This window comes from Chanos chanos, chromosome 12, assembly GCF_902362185.1.
Source record: "Chanos chanos chromosome 12, fChaCha1.1, whole genome shotgun sequence".
NCBI classification, from domain to species: Eukaryota; Metazoa; Chordata; class Actinopteri; order Gonorynchiformes; family Chanidae; genus Chanos; species Chanos chanos.
Window position 1 is genome coordinate 828,462 of NC_044506.1, and position 19,039 is coordinate 847,500.

Consider the following 19,039-nt stretch of genomic DNA (forward strand, 5'->3'; position numbering starts at 1 on the left):
CTCTCTGTGTTACCATCCTCTCTCTGTGTGTTACCATCCTCTCTCTCTGTGTTACCATCCTCTCTCTGTGTGTTACCATCCTCTCTCTGTGTTACCATCCTCTCTCTGTGTTACCATCCTCTCTCTCTGTGTTACCATCCTCTCTCTCTGTGTTACCATCCTCTCTCTGTGTGTTACCATCCCCTCTCTGTGTGTTACCATCCTCTCTCTCTGTGTTACCATCCTCTCTCTGTGTGTTACCATCCTCTCTCTCTGTGTTACCATCCTGTCTCTCTGTGTTACCATCCTCTCTCTGTGTGTTACCATCCTCTCTCTGTGTGTTACCATCCTCTCTCTGTGTGTTACCATCCTCTCTCTGTGTGTTACCATCCTCTCTCTGTGTGTTACCATCCTCTCTCTCTGTGTTACCATCCTCTCTCTGTGTGTTACCATCCTCTCTCTGTGTGTTACCATCCTCTCTCTCTGTGTTACCATCCTCTCTCTGTGTGTTACCATCCTGTCTCTCTGTGTTACCATCCTCTCTCTGTGTGTTACCATCCTGTCTCTCTGTGTTACCATCCTCTCTCTGTGTGTTACCATCCTCTCTCTGTGTGTTACCATCCTCTCTCTCTGTGTTACCATCCTCTCTCTCTGTGTTACCATCCTCTCTCTGTGTGTTACCATCCTCTCTCTCTGTGTTACCATCCTCTCTCTCTGTGTTACCATCCTCTCTCTGTGTGTTACCATCCTCTCTCTGTGTGCTGATCAGCGGATCGATGCTGGTGGTTGATTTTTTTTCTAGCTTGACTGTACACAAACCCTTATTAGTTTTTTTTTAACAGTCATAGTAACAGACAAAACAGAGGGACAGGGGCGTATGCTTAATACCCATGTTGTTCCTGTTCCTGTCATAACCATGGTAACCATAAGCATGCTTGTCTAGTCTATGGGAGGAGGACATTTAGCTGAATGATTTAGTGAGTGAAGCACAATGTGTATTTGTGTATTAGCTGTTTTCCACTGATTTGGTATTGCAGTCAGTAACAAAGGTGCTTTTATAGTGAGGTAAAAGTGTAAGAGGTTGACAGAGTCATTTATACACCAGTGAAGTAGAAGTAGGTCCAAAAACATACTTCAGTCCATTTACGAGGTGTTACCTTGCACCACAGGCTTTCTCCTCGTGCAGATGTGTCCTGTGGATTCTGCCCACACTTAGGACTGGACTGCTCAAACTAAGGTTCCCTACCAGCCTCTGTCCACAAGTCTTTCTACAGGAAACACCACGCTTAAACAACAACAGCAGTAATAATGATAATAATGGTAATTCATTCCATTGGGGATTAATACAGTATCTCAAAAAATAACAAACTAAATAAATACATAATAAATGTAGCCATAAGCAGCGATTATGAGGTCCAGTTTAATTATTTATGAGTCATCAACTGGTCCTTAAAGACTTTACCAGGATCTTTGACCAAGATGCAGTGCAGAAAATTCAAACTTTATTAGGGGATTGGTTTAGAAATTAGGACCACTTCTTTGCCACCTATGGATCGATTTGCACCAAATTTTGTAGGCTTACATCTCATGTATTATAGATGTCATACCTCAAGTTTTGTGATGATCGGACGTTGTGTTCAGGAATTAGACCTCATTATATCAATAGAGACCACACCCAAAAATTCATTGGCTTACTGCGCACAAATTTTTTTTTGTGAAATCCAATATGGCGGATCATTTTGGTCCAAGAGGCTTTTTCGTTCCTCTTAAGGGGAGAATTTCATTTCTCCAGGACAAACAGGCCAAGCGTCATGACCTGTTAAGTCTGCACATAATTCACATAGCTCTATAGCACCACCACTGGGACAGCTGGAGAAATGTTCCTACAGATTGCTCTTTGACACATCCTAAACAATCTTGCAAAGTTTCATGATAAAGCACAGTTAAGTCAGTTTAAGGGCTGCTGAAATTTGATTGGCTAATGTCAGCCATCTTTTTTGAGCTATCAACTTGCCTTTGTAGCCCTTATGAAGACTTATAACTAAGACACAGCATACAAAATTTGAACTTGATCAGGCAAAAGGTTTAGGAGTTATAACCATTTGTTGCTACAGTGCCACCTATTGACGAATATACACCCAAATTTTGTAGGCTTGAGCCTCATGAGCCATAGATGAAAATTTTGTGATGATTGGACTTCGCATTCCAGAATTACACGTCATTGTATTAATTGAGACCACGCCCACAAATTTTTTTCAGGTAGAAAAAAACACTGGCAGTGTTTGTTCCATAAAGCAGGTGAGAGTGTCTTCTGTTGCAATGACAACGGCTACTGCAACAGGCTAGTTTTGCCGACAACATGCAGTAAACACAAACACTTACCAGAAACTCCTGGGATCCATCCAGTTTGACTCCAAACAGCCTCTGTATGGTGAATATTATGGTGCAATTTAAGTGTCATGTCGTACAGTTCACTGTGCTCAGAAACTAGCACAGTTAACTTCTCCACTGCTACCTTCTCCATTTTTGTGGTTGTTATGGGAAACGACAGGTCTCACTACCTGTGATTGGTCAAAAAAGCGCTTGAAGGGTGTTTGTTTCTGAGAAGCTGAACTTTTTTCAACTGAAAAAATGCCCTGAGCTGTAGAAAAAAACACTGGCCACAGTATTTAAAAAAACCCCACAGTCTGCTCCATAGGAGCAGACTGTGCGTAAAACAGGTGCTGACAGCTTCAAAAAAAAAAAAAAAAAAAAGAGATGTTACGTGGGAACACAGCTTAGACACTGACTTGCAACTGAAAGCTGTTTGCACTGATTCACTGTCTCTTTTACATTTCGTTCCTTTGTGCTCTAATCTTTTTTTTGTTGGGGCGACAGTGGTTCAGGAGGTACAGCAATTGAAACAGAACCTAAGTTAAACTTAAGTTAAACCACATTGTGGTAAATAGGTTTAAATGTTTTTATGTTAAGAAACTGCTTCGAGTGTGTAAAAATGCCAATGAGCTGAAAAATGAGACTAAGGATCTGCACCATAATGTGTAATGTAATTTTCTTTTTGTTAAAATGGATTTCATAAAATTGGCTTTGAAAAAAGTATCGTCCCAGAACCGGTATCAAAGTCAAGATATTGGTTCTGATACCGGTTTTGAACATTTTTGAATGATACCCAGCCCTAACATTAGGGTTCCAGCAGCTTTGCTGCTTGGACCGCGAATAATAACAATTACTGGCAGTGGTAGTAGCAGCACGTGTAAGAAATGGGCAGCACAGTTGCTCAGTGGCTAGCCCTGTTGCCTCACAGCAAAAAGGTCCTGGGTTTGAATCCTGGCTGTCCCAGTAATAATGATCATTTTCTCCCTGTGTTTGTGTGGGGTTTCTGCTGGGTGATAGGGTTAATACTCCTGTCATTGTCTTGACCAAGGCACAGGCAAAAGAACTGGAGTCGGCCCCCAGGTGCTGCACTGCTGTCACTGCCCACTGCTCCTTGTGTGTGTGCATAGGATGGGTCAAATGCAGGGTGAATTTCCCCACGGGGGTCAATAAAAATACTTCTTCCTCTTCTTCAAACCCAGTTGAATGCACTGCATCAGTTGTTAGTAACTCTTCACTATTGATTTTCAGCATTTTCCAACCTTTCCGTTTTTTTTTTTTTTGTGTTATGGCTCCTGGCCCTGGGCTTGGCCTTCAGCTCTAATTTGCTCTTTTATGTTTGCACTAACATTTGCTCCCGCTGTTTGTTTAGGAACACATGCCTCCTGCAAAACATTTGCCATAAACTGGATCTTGCCTTAATTAATTACTTTAATCATCGTTGTTGGTCTGAACAGATCTTAATTACCATCAGGCGAAGAGGTTTGGAGATCTGTCAGTATATGTCAGGATGAGTTTGGTCAGTGACTGTCCTGTCAGTAATAGTGATGTGCGGATTGGCTCTGACATCATCCGAATCTGTGCATGCGCATAAGTCATTCACCCGCCACCCACCCGAACAAATTATTTTCATCGATTTAGAGACCCACACCCGATCACACATTATCATTATAGCCCATGCTTAAGTGTAAGCATGATGATAGGGCAACATATTACACTGAAATAGACTGGTTTTAAATGAATAAACATTTACTTAAAGTAAAAACTCTTTTTTTGGTGAAATGAAAATGGGAGCAGGTAGTCTACTGCTTCGTGCTTCATGACAAACCCAGTACTTGACTGGTCCTGGTTCAGTATTCATATGACAAACCCAGTACTTGACTAGTCATGGTTCAGTATTCATATGACAAACCCAGTACTTAACTGGTCCTGGGTCAGTATTCATATGACAAACCCAGTACTTAATTGGTCCTGGGTCACTATTCAAATGACAAACCCAGTACTTAACTGGTCCTGGGTCAGTATTTCACTAAATCACTCCCACGCACTTCTTTTCTGCCCTTCCCTTTCTTTTGTGTTGAAGTCTTTTTTTGTTTTGAAGTCATTTTTTTTTGTTTTGAAGTCTTTTTTTTTTGTTTTGAAGTCATTTTTTTTGTTTTGAAGTCTTTTTTTGTTTTGAAGTCTTTTTTTTTGTTTTGAAGTCATTTTTTTTGGTTTTGAAGTCTTTCTTTTGTTTTGAAGTCTTTTTTTTTGTTTTGAGGTCTTTTTGTTTTGAAGTCTTTTTTTGTTTTGAAGTCTTTTTTTTTGTTTTGAAGTCTTTTATGTCTGTTATATACCTTGTGCCATGTCTGTTATATACGTTGTGCTACAGGAAAACCATGTTTTTGTTATGTTAGTCACCATGACCACTGATTTTTTTTTTCTTTTCTGTTTAGTCAGGGAAATGACTCTTCAATGAAACATTTTCACTGTTAGTACATACCACACTGTTCTGTTGAAGTAATACTGACCTCTCACCACAGTATCCAAGGACTCTGATCTCATATCAGAAATATTAATGGCACTTTCTTTGTCAAGGTCTATACACAACCATTCACAGTCTTATTATATGGAATAAAAAAGGACATGTCTACACTAAATGTGGTGAAAACAGGTTGAGTTTTTGTTCCTTCTGTTTCCTGTGTTCCATTAATCTTTCTTACTTTTATCCACTTCATTGGGAGTCAGGTGCAATTGTCTGACGCGTGTTATAATGAAATTAAAAATGCATTATTGTTGTTCCTCTTGTTGAATTTATTTACAAAACTGAATGAACATAAAACTGCAAAAATAAACGTAAAGTCCATGCAAAGCTTCCCAGGTTCCACTTCGTCGTGCGAGCACATTCAAAGACCGTTTCCACTCCCACCCGTCTGTTCCGCTTGGCTCGCAACAATGTCATAAACAATGACATGTCACAGTTCGATTAACGGCATATGTGGCAGCAGTGCCCGGTCAGAGGTATGTGATATGTCTGTCATGTTGCTTGGTTGGTTATATAATGCTCCTGCCATGACCTGAAAAGCCATATACCCAAGGCAGGGCAAGGCAAGTTTATTTATATAGCGCATTTCAGACACAAGGCCATTCAATGTGCTTCACACAGGCATATAAAACATTAGACAAAGGGTACAAACTAATATAAATAAAAGGAAAAAAAATAAAAAGAGATAATACAGTATACATGGGAAAAAGGAACAAAAAATTAAAATTGAGAGGTAAGATGACTCATAAAAGGAAAACAGTGGATTAAAGAATAAATAAATAAATAAAGAATAAAATAAGTAGAAATAAATAAAAGGGGGAGTAAACAAAGAGTTAAAATGGACAAATAAGAGAATTCATAAAAAGTATAGAAGTCAAGGTGTATAGGCAGTGCAGAACAAATATGTTTTAAGTCTAGATTTAAAAGTGCTCAGAGTTGGGGCGCCTCTGAGGTCCTCTGGAAGTTTGGTTCAGTTATGTGTAGCATAGTAACTGTTATGCCCAGCCTAGCGGTTACCAAGCATAACACAAGTGACTCCCCTTTCCCTACTCCCAGTGATGACCCGTGCCAGCGAATACAATCCAAAAAGTGATTTATTTACAGAGGTGGTAGTAAAAGCACGTGAGCACGGCCAAAACAACAAACAAAACAGTCTATAATTTACAAACTAACTATGCTACTTCCCAAAATAAAAGAGAAAGAAAATACAGAACTCTTCCCGAACTCCCTAATGAAAAGAAGAACGAACAAAAATGGCTTCACACCCCCTACCACTACCCGAACTGTTCATACGAAAATTATTTACAATATGTACAACAAACCACTACTAGAACACAACCACTACTAGATCACAACGAAAATCACAAACACACAAATAAAGCTTTACAATCTATACAACTAATATCTCTGAACAATACACACAACAAGTTATCGAACCACACACGAGAAGACACTGTCAAATTGGCCAGGACAAACGAGGGGGGCAACCGGCATCTGGATGTCGCATCTTTTTAAAACCGGCGCCGTCAACCTGGCCAATCCCCAGACGCCACCTGCAAAGCAACACATTAAAGAGACAGAGAGACATACGGGGAAACACACCAGACAGGGGAGGAAACAGCACCACACACAGGCAGGGGGAGAAAAACAACAGCACACAAAATAATACACACTTCTGACTCAGGGTCATAACAGTAACTAAACGCTGCCTCACTGTGTTCAGCCAACCAACGTGCTGTGGAGGACCATGGTACTGCCCATTAAATGTCACAGACACCAAATTACCCAAACACCAAATTACCCAGACACCAAATTACCCAAACACCAAATTACCCAAACACCAAATTACCCAGACACCAAATTACCCAGACACCAAATTACCCAAACACCAAATTACCCAGACACCAAATTACCCAGACACCAAATTACCCAGACACCAAATTACCCAAACACCAAATTACCCAGACACCAAATTACCCAGACACCAAATTACCCAGACACCAAATTACCCAAACACCAAATTACCCAGACACCAAATTACCCAAACACCAAATTACCCAGACACCAAATTACCCAGACACCAAATTACCCAAACACCAAATTACCCAGACACCAAATTACCCAGACACCAAATTACCCAAACACCAAATTACCCAGACACCAAATTACCCAGACACCAAATTACCCAAACACCAAATTACCCAGACACCAAATTACCCAGACACCAAATTACCCAGACACCAAATTACCCAGACACCAAATTACCCAAACACCAAATTACCCAGACACCAAATTACCCAGACACCAAATTACCCAAACACCAAATTACCCAGACACCAAATTACCCAGACACCAAATTACCCAGACACCAAATTACCCAAACACCAAGTTACCCAAACACCAAATTATCCAAGCACCAAATTACCCAAACACCAAATTACCCAAACATGACCAATTTATCTATACTTGTGTCTCACATTCTCTGTGTTGAAAATTTGAAGATCTCAGAATCATCTTTGTTCTCTTTCTCTTTCTGAGAAATAGCCAATTTCAAAGGCATGTTGACCACATTCTGTTGTATAAATGTGTCTATAGTACTTTAAAGTGTGAACTTTGGGGATTCCATAAGTCATAAGCCAAACCTACAGCTAATGCTATCTGTGAGATCAATGTGTAGAGTAACACAACATGTAACTGATCACAGCATAGTAAAAAATCCATGTGTCACATCTACTGCCCACTACCATAAAATAGGAAAAAAATGAACAAACTGTAGAGGGTGATAAGTGTGAAGCTGTAGAGGGTGATGAGTGTGAAACACATCTCACACCAGTCTTTTCCTTTACCCACACTTAACACATCTCACACCAGTCTTTTTATATACCCACACTTAACACATCTCACACCAGTCTTTTCCTTTACCCACACTTAACACATCTCACACCAGTCTTTTTATATACCCACACTTAACACATCTCACACCAGTCTTTTTATATACCCACACTTAACACATCTCACACCAGTCTTTTCCTTTACCCACACTAAACACATCTCACACCAGTCTTTTTATATACCCACACTTAACACATCTCACACCAGTCTTTTTAATTACCCACCATTTCCCTAATGAACATAAGACAGATGTAATAATGATTTGGTTTTGGTTTCACGGTGAGGGGTAGGTTCTCTTTTTGGCCTTCCTAACTGTGTGAGAACCTGTCCTGTTTGTACAGAGATGATGAAAAAAAGGGCGATTAGACACTGTGTATGCTCATCTAAGCATTCAGAATGAGTGTGAAATTACAAGATTTGGAAAGAAAATCAGTAATAGATGCAGTGAGAGACTTAGCTGTTATGTATTTCCTGAGTTCCTGGCTGTTACTATGGTAAGGTCAGGATTCAAATAAGTGGTTGAGATCAGTTATCCAGATCAGTTTCCAAAACTCTCCCACAATTGTTGTCTGGCAGGGAAACCTAAACAAGAAGTTCTCACAAATCTGTTCATAGATCTGTTTTGGGTTACTACTTGGAAAGGAGAGGAAGTTACCCTGTGAACGGCAGGACTGGAAATATGATGCTCTAATAACCGGTTTCATTATGTGTAATTGGGAAACAGGATGCTCCATTAACTGGTTTAACTATGTGTCATTGCCATGTCAACAAACCAGAACACCTTGCACGTCACAGAGAAACAAGGCCAATAAGTACAGAGAACCAGTACGTACAGAACGAAAAACCCCCAGAAATCCAACAAATAGAAAAAGAAAACTAAACACACAAAACCTTGTAAAGTGTTAAGAAACGTGGCTGCTTTGTAGCAGAATGGATTTAAATGTGTTACGTCTTCAGAGAGAGCCTTCATCTATCAGCATTCAACATCACACCCCAGTCTCCTCCTCTCTCTGATACCTCCTATCAGCATTCAACATCACACCTCAGTCTCCTCCTCTCTCTGATACCTCCTATCAGCACTCAACATCACACCTCAGTCTCCTCCTCTCTCTGATACCTCCTATCAGCACTCAACATCACACCTCAGTCTCCTCCTCTCTCTGATACCTCCTATCAGCACTCAACATCACACCTCAGTCTCCTCCTCTCTCTGATACCTCCTATCAGCACTCAACATCACACCTCAGTCTCCTCCTCTCTCTGATACCTCCTATCAGCACTCAACATCACACCTCAGTCTCCTCCTCTCTCTGATACCTCCTATCAGCACTCAACATCACACCTCAGTCTCCTCCTCTCTCTGATACCTCCTATCAGCACTCAACATCACACCTCAGTCTCCTCCTCTCTCTGATACCTCCTATCAGCACTCAACATCACACCTCAGTCTCCTCCTCTCTCTGATACCTCCTATCAGCACTCAACATCACACCTCAGTCTCCTCCTCTCTCTGATACCTCCTATCAGCACTCAACATCACACCTCAGTCTCCTCCTCTCTCTGATACCTCCTATCAGCACTCAACATCACACCTCAGTCTCCTCCTCTCTCTGATACCTCCTATCAGCACTCAACATCACACCTCAGTCTCCTCCTCTCTCTGATACCTCCTATCAGCACTCAACATCACACCTCAGTCTCCTCCTCTCTCATTCAGCTCATTGACTGCAAATCACATACACACACCTGTTCTCCGACTGATAATCATTATAGATAATCTATCTATCTATTACCTATCTGTCTGTCTGTGTGTCTGTCTGTCTGTCTGTCTGTCTGTCTATCTATCTATCTATCTATTAGAGATGTGCAGAGATGTCATTATCTGCCTCTGTATCTGTATTCGGATAGTAGACCAGAAGTGGGTTTGGTTTATACTGGAAATCACGTTAAATCGGACAAATGCTGTATTTTCTATTTCCACATTAATTGGGAGGCTGTTCCATAACTGTGGGGCTCTGTAAGAGAAGGCTCTGCCCCCTGCTGTAGCCATCACAACTCGAGGTACCAACAAATAGCCTGCACCTTTTGATCTAAGTAGGCGTGGTGGATCATAAAAGATGTGAGAGTTTCCCTGGGTGACAGCTGGGGACTGTCAGCTCTCAGCCAGCTGCCTGCTTTCTGCTGACTCAGTGGGGGTGACTACAGAATATATCGATCACGTCTCAGTAATGTGCAGTAAATTAAAGGGCTAGTTGGTGAAATCATGTAGTAAATGAAACGAGTAGTCAGTGAAGTCAAAGTCCTGTGTTGTGTTATTATCTATCTATTCAATTCAATTCAATTCAATTCAATTCAACATGCTTTATTGGCATGACAAATAAAGCATTTGTATTGCCAAAGCATTCATACAAAGCATATGGAATACAAGGAACAAGTCATATAGATCTAATCTAAGTCTAAATCTTATCTAAATTTAAATCTAATCTAAGTTTAAATCTAGACCTAATCTATTCTATGTATAGATTTTCACAGATTTGGACTAACATAAAATAAACATATGAATATGAATAGGAACATTATATGTGTAATATATATAGTAACATTAAACGTAAAACATATTTACATTTAGGTTTAGCTAGTGTCCCTCAGGTTATGAGTGAAATATATTTGGCTACCAGAGCAGCTGAAGGTCCCTCTCCTGAGAGGATAGCCATTTTTTCATTTTTGTCTAGGACTTCAAAGTTTGGGTGGTTGGTTTTAAATGTACGGAAAAGAGCTTTTCTTAGTTCTGTATACTTCTCACAGTGAAGAAGAAAATGCTCCTCTGTCTCCACCTTCCCTGTCTGGGACTGACCACATGTTCTGTCCTCTTTTCGCAGCCAGGTTTTTCTGTGTCTGCCTGTTTCCACTGCAAGTTTGTGGTCACTGAGTCTGTACTTGGTCAGGATTTGCCTCTGCTTCGTATCTCTGACAGAGAGGAGATACTCTGCCAATTTATACTCTCTTTTTAGGGTCAAATAGAAGCTCATTCTGCTTTGACTGGTGGTCTGGTTTCTCCAATGTTCCAAATAGTCTTCTTTTGCTTGTTTGATGATTTTATTGACTATCTATCTATCTATCTATCTATCTATCTATCTATCTATCTATCTATCTATCTATCTATCTGTCTGTCTGTCTGTCTATCTATCTATAGTGTATTTTGTGTGTGTGTGTGTGTGTGTGTGTGTGTGTGTGTATGTGTGTGTGTGTATTTATCTCATGATCTGTTTTGCCCTGTATGCAGATTTGAATAAAACAGCTGAGCAGCAGTTTGACGCCCTCATCATGAGTAATGTTGTTCCAGTGTTCCCAGAGTTTAAGAGTAAGACATTTATATTCACTCTCTACAGTGCTGCACTTCACCTATTCATTCATTCAGTCATCCATCCATTCATTCATTCATTCATTCATTCATTCAGGCATCCATCCATTCATTCATTCATTCATTTATTCATTCATTCAGTCAGTCAGTCAATTTCTTTCTGTACTCTTCCCTCCTTCCTATATGTGAACACACACATATATATACATACATACATACTTATGTGTGTGTGTGTGTGTGTGTGTGTGTGCTTGTACAGCTATCCTTGTTAGGACCAGTTTGAGTTTTAGACCTTGGGAGTGAGGACATTTTGGCTGGTCCTCACTTCTTCAAAGGGCTGTTTGAGGGTTCGCACTTGGTTTAATGGTTCAGGTTAGAATTACGTCTAGGTTAGGATTAGAGTTAGGCATTTAGTTGTGATGGCTGAGGTTAGGGTAAGGGGCTAAGGAATGCAGTATGTCAGTGATACCCCTTTTCCACTGCCGCGGTGCCAGTGCACCGGGGCCGCGCTTTTCCACTGACAAAATACTGCCACCGGCACGGCACCACAGAATTGCTGGTCCTAAAAGTTGAAACCACTGACGTCAGAGGCTATGAAAATAAAAACCACACAAGAACCAATCAGGTCAGCGTTTGATGTGTTTGCTACGTGATGTTCTCTAGAGAGGCGGGAGTAACAAAAAAAAGTGTGACCAAGATAGCGGTAGGCTAAAGGCTATATGTAGCATGAAAATATGTGTGTGATTAAAAGATGTATGAGCAACAATTTGTGTCTAAATCATCACGGGCTGTTGTTTACATGTTACATGAACGTAGTCTGACCCAGAATGGTAGAAAAAACACTCTCTCTCTCGGCTCTGGCTAGTGCAAATAGACCACTGCAGACCATCATTTGAGCACTCTTTTAAACTTTTGAGCTAGGTGACAGGCTTACTATTTTCATGAATTTCGCACCAGAGCGAAAAGGTTTTGGGCAAAATTCATGAGGTGTTTCGCTGTGTGGAAGCCTAGCATAAAAGTAAAAAGCAAACAGACTTTCGCTACGTAGCGTTCGGTTCCCAAACCTGTGGAAATGCGGGCCGGTTCTCAAAAGGCACCAAGGCAGCACTGGCTCCGCACCGGCACCGGCACGGGCACCGGCACGGGCACCGGCACCGGCACCGTCCTAGTGGCAAAGCGCTATGAGTGTCCTCACAAAGGTAGAAGTACAAGTGTGTGTGTGGTTTGTGTTTATATGTATGTCTGTATAAATGTGTGTGTGTGTGTGTGTGTGTGTGTATCTGTATGTGTGTGTGTGTCTTTTGCCTGTTCCAGTGTTTTGACCCTAGTGTGTTGTGTACTGAACTGGGCCTTCTCAAATTTGGTTCTGGATTTCAGAGCTTATTCCGCACACACACACACACACGCATACATCCTGTGTCACTGAGTCGGTGAGAGTCTCAGAGTTATTGGATTAATAATAAATTAATCAGAGGTTTTTGATGGATCTTTGACCATAAACCAGTCAGAGGTTTTTAATGGATCTTTGATCATAAACCAATCAGAGGTTTTTAATGGATCTTTGATCATAAACCAGTCAGAGGTTTTTAATGGATCTTTGATCATAAACCAATCAGAGGTTTTTAATGGAACTTTGCATTTGCTAACGTCAGAACAACAACTGTAAGAGTGAACACTCGATGGGAATCCTTCACTTGGGCTGATTAGCAGGCGTTACTCAAGCACTTTCCCCGTGCTTGAGATGTTTAATGCTCACTTCCTCTTAGACAGAGAAAATTCCTGTCAAAATCGAAACCTACAGTCGTCTGTTTCTAGGTAAATGTCATGTCTGTTTAGATCTCTGCTTTCCTGCCATGATTCGTCATTTCTGTTATGTGGATGACAGGTAACGGGGCAGACAAAACTGGGGGCTCATTTATAAAATGTTCTTACGCGCAGATTTCATCTTAGAATATGTGTACGCTCAAATCCACGCCAAAGTTCAGATTTATAAAAACGGTCTTTGACGTGGAAAAGAACTTGGCACCACATCAAGTTCCAGCTTGGCATACGCCCATTTCCCTGTGGCAGTATTAGAGTACTGCAAGTATTCTGAAATCTAAGCTTGTCAACATGTCGTCTGCTGCCGAATGGTTTCCTCATTATGTGATTGCGCAAGCAAGAATAAAGCTTCTTCAGTTTTATTATTACTATTATTATTATTATTATTATTATTATTATTATTATTATTATTTGATTGCGTAAGCAATCACATTTTGTTGTTCCAACTCCAGTGCTGAGACGAGGTATTGCACTCCATGGAAAATGAATGGCTGAAGTATTGCACTTTTCGGTCGTTTATCTCACCGCTTCTACTCCTGCAGTTTTCACGACATCGATTCCATTCCAGCGGTAACAGGTCTGTCCTAATGCTGTGTAGTGTGCTTGTACACAGCTAACTGCTCGGTCCACTCGTTTTAATCACTTATTTTCCCATTGAAATTGAGTGGGGAAAGTTTTGCGGAAAAACAACTAAGCAGACATTTCAGCTTTTATTCACCAGTGAGTCAACGTCATGGATCAAGGTTGACTCACCGTTGAATTCTGATTTGATGTTGAAAATCAAATCAGCCATGATATTGTGATGTTGTTTCAACGTCTTACTTTTCAGCATGGGTGAAGGTCTTGCCTGACAACGTTGTTTCAATGTTTTACTTCTTAAATTAGGTCTATAGATTGAGTTTCCTTTTCATTGTACACAATTGTGCTTTCAATTAGCCTGTATTATTATGATGGAGTCTTAGGGCCACATTGAGGAAAACAATTTTGAGATTTGAAGTAAAAAGTCGTTATTTAACTGGGGATAGGGGAAGTATTAAGGTGTGGAAAACACCACCTAGAGGAATCTCACCCCTAGGAAACTGCTTAGGAGGGCTGACTACTTTGGAACCCAAAAAAGACAGGGCCACGCAGGTTCTTAACACTCAAGAGAGCACAGACGTGATTCCACCAACAGTTCCTCTAAAACAAACAAATGGTCATCCCTTCAATTAGTGGGGCAGTACACCTGCGGCAGCCGGAATGGACACTGAACCTTACACACAAAACACAAAGTATCTCCACACACAATATTACACTGAAAAAAAGAAACCAAACCCAGAGCAGGGCTGGGGCTTACTGTTGCAGTAAGGGGCAAGCTGAAGGGGGAAGGGGTCCTGAAGCTAAACAGCACACGTGAATACACCACAATCCAAATAAAACACCCCGAGTGCTCTATCATAAAGGGACCAGTGACGGGACTCCACCACCTAGAGACTGGTCTGCAACCTGCTCAGGCCCAAAAGCTCCTGTCCAACACAAAAAAAAAAAAAACATGAAGAGACAGCAGTTGTCAAACACAATGCCACGTGTTAGACCGGAGTATAAGATGGGTAACTGTAGCTGAAGCACACACACACACACACGCACACACACACACACACACTCTCACACACACACACTCACACACACACACACACACACACACACACACACACACAGTAAATGAAAGCTCCGGAAACCCCCACACTGATGTACTGACCACCATAAAGTGAAATAAGGAAAGCACAATAATGAAGGGATAAAACTAAACAGGACAGGTAATACAAAACAATAACACTAAAGGGAACAAACCCTGCCTACAGAACCAGCTACACAAACAAAAATAGAGAAAATAAATAGAAACAAAGCAAACAAAATAAGGAGGGGAAGGTGAGGTGGCCAGCGATTGTTTGGCCACAAAGATAACCAATAATAATAATAATAATAATAATAATAATAATAATAATAATAATAATAACAACAATAATAATACAAATCAATAAAACACAGAAGACAACAAAATAAATTCACAACCAAACCAAAAAACCAACCAAACCAAAGAAAATGAAACACAGAGTACCCACCAGAAAAAACAAAACACAAACTCAACGGCACGAACAGATCAGAGGCCTGCGGAGACCAGGGAAGGGAGGTGCAGCTTCCCCAACGGCGAAGAGAGAGAGAGAGAGAGAGAGAGAGAGAGGCCTGCGGAGACCAGGGAAGGGAGGTGCAGCTTCCCCAACGGCGAAGAGAGAGAGAGAGAGAGAGAGAGAGAGAGAGAGAGAGAGAGAGAGAGAGAGGCCTGCGGAGACCAGGAAAGGGAGGTGCAGCTTCCCCAACGGCGAAGGGAGAGAGAGAGAGAGAGAGAGAGAGAGAGAGAGAGACAGAGAGAGAGAGAGAGAGAGAGAGAGAGAGAGAGAGAGAGACAGAGAGAGAGAGACAGAGAAAGAGAGAGAGAGACAGAGAGAGAGAGAGAGACAGAGAAAGAGAGAGAGAGAGAGAGAGAGAGAGAGAGACAGAGAGAGAGAGAGAGAGAGAGAGAGAGAGAGAGAGAGAGGCCTGCGGAGACCAGGAAAGGGAGGTGCAGCTTCCCCAACGGTGAAGGGAGAGAGAGAGAGAGAGAGAGAGAGACAGAGAAAGAGAGAGAGAGAGAGAGAGAGAGAGAGAGACAGAGAGAGAGCTGCGAAAACCACGGCCCACGCACTGTGACAATGGACCAGAGACTCAAAGTGAAGCTGCTTCTCTGCGGCCCAGAAATGAGTTATAATGTCGGCTAATAACTTAAATCAGAGAGACAAGACAACGCAAACAACCAAACCAAATTCCAGACCACGCCACCAACGCCACCAACGTCACCAACGCCACCAACGCCGCCAACGCCACCAACGCCACCAACGTCACCAACGCCACCAACGCCACCAACGCTGCCAATGCTGCCAACGCCGCCAACGCCGAAGCCAAGCTCACAGGAAGGGCGGCATGGGAGAGGATGCACGCCCAGGAAACAGTCACCTTCCTGGACACACCCCTGAGGGCAACCGGCCAGTCACCTGCCTGGACACACCCCTGAGGGCAACCAGCCAGTAATTAAGGCACTGATTAATCCACAGTTCCCCTCACAGGAAGAATGAGGGGAGCAGGGAGGGAGGCAGAAAACCTAACCTGCTGAATAACGAGAATGAAGTCATACTTTTAGGCTATGTTTTATTTTAGAGGGGAAATATCAGAAGAGCAGCCTGCCGCCTGCGTTAAAATGAGGAACTTCTTGTGAAGTTATACTTTAGTAGCCTGTATGTTTAACAAATAACAAACTGCTTTTTGCCACATCGGCACCTCGTCATTCTAAGTATCAGGACTTTGATGTGTGTAGCATGGCACAGCGATGTGCTTGCACAATGACAATAAAGTTCTTCAGCCTTGAATTTTGAAACAGCAGTTCCCAGGCTCAGGCTCTCATTGGCTGTCCTCTCGCCCGTTTTGTTGGTTGTTGGTAATATATTTACCTAAAAATTATGGGGTTTTTTTGTTCGGTTTTTCATACCATTACGAATTTATTCTCATTAAATAACGACTTTATTCTCATAATATTATGACTTTGATCTCAATTTTTTTATTCTCGTTAAGTACCGACATTATTCTCAATAAATTACGACTTTATTCTCGAAATCTCCGAATTTTTTTTCTGTACATAGCCTGACGATTGTCAGCAAAGCTCCCATAATCTGCTGGGTAGACCACCTCACGTAGCCAGCGCCTTGCTCACTGTGGCTGAGAATCACTGCTTCTTTGCAAAAGGCACAGAGTTAGAGTTAGGGTTAGGGTCAGGGTTAGGGTTAGGGTCAGGGTTAGGGTTAGGGTTAGGGTTAATCTGCTGGGTAGACCACCTCATGTAGCCAGTGCCTTGCTCACTGTGGCTGAGAATCACTGCTTCTTTGCAAAAGGCACGGAGCTTTTAACAGGAATTCTTGCTCTCGTTTTTTCAGTACCATGATTATTGTTAGTGTGATGGGCCCACCCGTTTTTTTTTAACCACTACCTTTAGAATAGTTGACAGTTCTTGGGTAAAATGGATTCCCTAAATGTCCTGGGCTAAATGTCCATGGAAAAGGCCACAAAACTACTGTGCCCATCAGTTGGCCCTCTTTCGCAGACCTGTTTTTTATCTTACTTATTCTAATTTTGTTTTGTTTTTTTGATGAGGACTTTGCTCTGCATTACCCTGTAGCGTTTAAGCAAACAGTGCATGTGCCATTGACTCTTACTCTGGTAGGAACAGGCACAGAACAAATGCCCCCCAATCTCCAGTCAATACAAAAACCAGAAACAAGGGAATAAATGAACATGTGATGAAAAGAATAAATAATGAAGAGATGGATGTGATAGCTGTGACGCTGTAACCTCCACAACGATGGGAAAACTAAAACCACACACTCGTTTCACCTGTTTGACTCTCTGTAAAGGTGAAAATAAAGCCACACACCTGTTTGACTCTTTGTAAGGCTGACAAATAAAGCCACACACCTGTTTGATTCTCTATAAAGGTGAAAATACAGCCACACACCTGTTTGACTCTCTGTAAAGGTGAAAATACAGCCACACACCTGTTTGACTCTCTGTAAAGGTGAAAATACAGCCACATACCTGTTTGACTCTCTGTAAAGGTGAAAATACAGCCACATACCTGTTTGACTCTCTGTAAGGCTGGCAAATACAGCCACATACCTGTTTGACTCTCTGTAAAGGTGAAAATACAGCCACATACCTGTTTGACTCTCTGTAAGGCTGGCAAATACAGCCACACACCTGTTTGACTCTCTGTAAAGGTGAAAATACAGCCACACACCTGTTTGACTCTCTGTAAAGGTGAAAATACAGCCACACACCTGTTTGACTCTCTGTAAAGGTGAAAATAAAGCCACACGCCTGTTTGACTCTCTGTAAAGGTGAAAATACAGCCACACGCCTGTTTGACTCTCTGTAAGGCTGACACATACAGCCACACACCTGTTTGATAAGCTGCACATTCAGACTCACCCTCTCTGGTATTGTGAATGAGGCGTTTGTCAGGAGGCTCTGACCAGTGAACACTGTGGTATAGTTTGTGTAAGATCATTTGTTGACATACTCACATTTACCCTAACACTCACACAACACTGCATTCTCATTTCATAAGAAATCACTAATGGATATGAGTTCCACGGTATTCCTGACTGCATCACCCGATTCCTTAGAACTGAGACCTGTGAATATTATTATTATTCACAGGTCATCCTTTGAAATTGTGTGTGTGTGTGTGTGTGTGAGAGAGAGAGCGTGCACTCGCATGGCCAGAAAATTATGTCCAGGAAAATATCCTACCATTAAGCTCAAATGTGCAGGAAATGCGGGAACTTGTGGGAGGAGGTGCTTTGCACACAGCGGACGGAGGAAGATCAGAGCCATTTATTGTGAGCTGTCTCGTTCAGTAAATGCATTAGATTTCAGATTCAAAACTCAAAGATGATGAAGGAGATTTGTATAAATGTTTTTTAAATGTTATTTAAATGAATTGCTCTGTTACATTATCATTTCTGGGGAGAAAAGCATTTACTTCAAAAGAGCTCTTAGAAATTGCCACTTTTTGTGTTCTCTCTTAGTGTGTTCATCAGTAGCTGTTGATATATTTATATATGTGGATACATTTTGGTCATTCTATACAGATCCGAACACGTAGCACAGCTGTCCTTACTCATGACGTTCCTCAAACAGTTCTGTAAATGTATGTAGTGACCTCATCTCCGTCTCCTCTGGCTCAGCCAATCCAAATTCACGGTTGTCAGTCTACTGATCAGACCAATCAATCATTCAATCCCTCTGCTCACCTGTTTTTCCCAATCAAACCTGGTTTCTGCTCTGTATTGACCAAGCCTTTGCTACTCTGAGTTCTTGTTAAAACCTAGTCATTCTAATGGAGTGTGTGTGTGAATGACTGACTAATGGAGTGAGTGAGTGAGTGAGTGAGTGAGTGAGTGAGTGACTAATGGAGTGAGTGTGTGTGTGAGAGTGTTAGTGAGTGACTAATGGAGTGAGTGAAA